Below are 4,495 nucleotides of genomic sequence, written 5' to 3' on the forward strand. Positions count from 1 at the left end.
TGGTTCTTGTTAGAGATTTCTTACTTATGTTATCACCACATGTTTTGATGTTATGGCTATGTTGTGATAGTGTCATTCTAGGTTTGTTATACTTGTGATGATGTGATGTCGTTGATGTATGTTGGTCACGTTGTAATGCAAGGAAAAGACATGAAGAAGTTGTGATGAAAAGTGTGATGGAAAAGGAGCAATGAAGTAGGATGGAAAAGGGCATCATTAATAGCATGGTTTTCTTGGACGTCTTATGTTGCTTGCATATGTTGTGTAATTGGCTACATATGCTTATTGGTTGTTGATGACAAAATGTTGCGAAGATTGTTATGATTCCGAGATTATTATGATGCAATGCAAAGAAATGATGCAAGGAAAAGGAAAAAGTATAAGGAAATGGAAAATTGAAGGAAAAGGCATGATACAAGTATGATGAGAACTATAATGTGGGTCATTTACTATGCAGACTGATTCATAACAAATGTCTTCTAGAAGAACATAACCATAGTTCCCTTGATTGTATCTAAAAAATACCATGGGAAAACCATCATGTCTGAAACCATGAGCATAACCATGGGTAGGTATGCCCACCATCCTTGGGACCTCCCCCCATTCTTGGGTCTACCCAAACATCCTTAGGTTTGCATATTTTTCTTTTCTTTTTGGGGGCGCTACCCCAAACCCCATGCAAGGGGTCACCACCTGCGTGGAGCCTCCCATTGAGGTCAATGCAACATAAAAACACCTGACGCTAGTGAGGCAAAGAATATAACACATATCCAACAATATTTTATCACTTATGTATTATATACTGTGACTTATATAAATTTGTCTAAACATCCAAATGAAATATCATAAGCTCACTTCAAAATTTATAATCAATAAGCTCACAATTAAATTTTATTTTATTATATTTGCAATTTTTTTACATATTATTGTATTACCAAATTATTTGTTATATATATTTAAAAAACAACATGATTAAAATATATACCCAATGGAAAGATTATAAGTCATAAATTTAAATTTACGTCATAAATTTATTTTTTGAGTAAGAGTGTTAGGTATATCCAAGTGTAGTTTTATTGCATCTTTAAATATTTTGGAAGTTGTTAGTGGATAATATATAGTTAATTACAAAACTTGATTGAGCATTTGAGTGGACAATTAGGTATTTTTTCTCATCTATGGAACAAATTCACTCGAAAGAAATGAAACCCATTTTCCTCCTTGTTGCTTGGTTATAAAAAAACCCGATAGACTACTAGTGGTTATGTTTGACTACCTCAACTCTTAACCAGAATTATAACATATAATATTCTAGAGTCTTCTTCAGCATAATCATGGGGCCAACCCATTTTACATTAATTATGAGGGATTATGTGACATCCTAGCGAATTATGGTGGTAAAAACATGAAGGTCAAATTCTAAGTGGCATAAATTTTGCACAAGGACTCCAATTGATGCGATTTTTTGGTCGTTGGAAAGGTTTTTGTTTATAGAATAGGAAAAAAAAGTGCTACAATAAAGAGGAAAAATTTAGCCCCAAAAAATTTCATTTGATGCCTCAAAATTCCCATGGAAGGCTTCAGGCCCCAATTTTCCAAACTCAGTCCTACCATAAAAATGGTCATGAGAGTGAATTCCTTCACTTTTTCCACTCTAAAAGCATCAAGATGGATAGAAAATAGTATAATGATCCAATCTGGATGAGATAAAAACCTTAGTTGTTGTTGCAATGAATAATAAGGTTATTGAAAGGTATCCTACAGAAATATTTATTTCATGTCCTAAGAAATTAGAATACCAAAGATGACCATGCTTATAAAGAATGACTATTAACTCTTTATTGTTTCCACAAATAGATTGGACCTAATTTAACTGAACTTAACTGAATAAACCGAGCGATCTAATTTCCAACTCAATTTAAACTTGCACTGGACTCCAACTTGAAATTCCTAAGATAATTAAACTTAATTAACTATTTACAAGTTGCTATGAGAATATAATTCAATTTTAATTCTCAGTTCAATTCAAGGACAAATTAAATTGGAATTTCTTGTTTCCATTTCTCAACACTCCCTCTCAACAAGAAAGGTATTGTCAGCTACCCCGATCTTGTCTTTGTGAAACTCAAATTTACATCTTGACAATGCCTTTGTCAAAATGCCAGTATCTTGCTCCTTCATGGGAATGTACTCTAACAACATAATCTACCTCAATACACAATTTTGAGATGATGATATTGGATATGAATATGCTTGGACTGATCATGAAAAACTAGATTTTCAGAAAGTTTGGTACAACTCTGATTATCGCAGTAAATCAAAGTTGGATCCATCTTCTGATCAAACAAACCAACCAGGATCTTCCTCATCCATATGGCCTTACATGCTGCCTGACTTGTAGCCATATACTTTGCCTCTACTGAAATTAGTGCAACTGATCTCTATTTCTTATTGTATCAAGAAACTGTTGCTGACCTAATAATGAAGATCCCTCTTGATGTTCTCTTCTAGTCAGATGGACTCCTTTCCCAATCTGCATCAGTGAAGCATTGAAGCTTCACTCCCTCTATCCATTTGTACCATAATCAATAATGAGAATTTCCCTTGAGGTATCTCAACACATGCTTTTCCACCTTCCAATACATCTTGTTAGGCCTAACCATCGCTTGACTAAGCTAGTTAACTGCATAGTACATATTTCGTCATTTTTTCACCAAGTACATGAGCGAACCCACAAGCTTCCTATAAATAGCAGTTACCACTACTTCCCGTGAAGTAGCATCCTCCTTCCTCTAGTTACTTGCTAGAGGAGTCTCCATGGGTTTGCTGCTCTCCACGCAGAATCTCCTGAGTATCTCGTTGGCATACCTTCCCTGAGACACAACCAACTCCCCATCTCTCTGCCATATCTCCATGCCAAGAAAGTAATGCATGAGCCGAATGTCCTTCATCTCAAACTCACTTGCGAGGTCCTCCTTACAAGACTTGATTAGGTGATCATCACCTATTAGTATAAGATCATCAACATAAAGTACAATGATCAACAATTTACCTTCCATGAATATGTGGTACAGGTTTATGTCCACTTCACTCTTCGTGAAGCCCAAACCAGTGAAGTACGTATCTATCCTAGTGTACCAAGCACGGGGTGCTTTCTTCAGCCCATACAATGCTATCTTGAGCTGACACATAAGCGAATCACGATCAAAGGTCTCAAAACCTTCAGGCTGCTCTATGTACACCTCTTCCTCAATCATGCCATTAACGAAGGTTTTCTTGTGATCCATCTCATGTATCTTCCAACCCGTCTGTGTTGATAGTGTCGATATAGATCTGATTGACTAGTACCTTGCAACAGGATAAAAGGTCTCATCATAGTCAATCCCCTCTACTTGTGAAAATCCACGGGAAACAAATCTAGCCTTATGCTTCTACAGACTACCATCCGCAACTTCCTTTACCTTGTAAAGCCAATGAGAGCTTACCACTCACTTGTCCTCCAGTCTCGAGACCACATCCCAAACATTGTTAGGAACTAGGGAGCCATACTCCTTCACTATGGCATCAACCCAAGCCGGCTACTGCATGGATTCCTTAAAGATAGATGGCTTCGTGACAACACATTTTCCCAAAAGAGCCATGTATCCAGTGTACCTCTCAGGTGACTTCCTCTACCTGCGCTAAGAAGTGGGTGCTCCTATATTCTCCCATGCATCATCCAATAATCTATCAGCCTCTCTGGTGTGCTTTCTTCCCTCTCTGGAAGACTTTTCCTGAGCGAATGTCTCCACTCCCAGATCCTCTGCATGTGGCTCCTCCACATCAACCTGAGGCTCCTCAAACTTAGGAGCTAAAATCTCCTCATCCACATGTAGCTCAAACTCCCTCTCAAGGGAAACTCGCATGGCATTCTCCTCATCGAATTTTACATGCCTGCAAACCACTATCATCTTACTGATTGGCAAGTACACCCAATAGTTGTGAGGTGTATCAGTGTACCCCACAAATATCCCCAACTCTTCTGTAGGTTGAAGCTTATTCCATGCATATTTGGTCACATGGCAATATATCGATGACCCAAAAATCTTGAAGTGACTAGCATCTTGCCTCTTACCGGAATAAACCTCCTTTCGTGTCTTCATCTCAAGTATCTGATGTGGGCTACGGTTCTGAACATAAACTATTGTGTTGCATGTCTCAACCCACAAGTGTAGTTGTAGGCCCTAATCATGCAACATCGCCCTCGCTGCCCCTACTATGCTTTTGTTCTTCCTCTCAACCACCCCATTTTGTTGATGGTTATGGGGTACCGTTAACTCCCATTTAATCCATTCCATTGCACATAAGTTCTTAAACTCATATGAGAAATAATCACCATTGTTATTGCTTTATAAAGCTTTAGCTTTCTTTCCCGACTCTTTCTCCATCAATGCTTTAAATCCACAAAACTTGGTGAAAGTTTGATACTTTTTTTGCATGAAAAATATCCAACATT

This window comes from Pinus tabuliformis, chromosome 9 (genome assembly GCF_031772625.1).
Source record: "Pinus tabuliformis cultivar Carrire ecotype Pingquan chromosome 9, CPIR1, whole genome shotgun sequence".
Taxonomy (NCBI): domain Eukaryota; kingdom Viridiplantae; phylum Streptophyta; class Pinopsida; order Pinales; family Pinaceae; genus Pinus; species Pinus tabuliformis.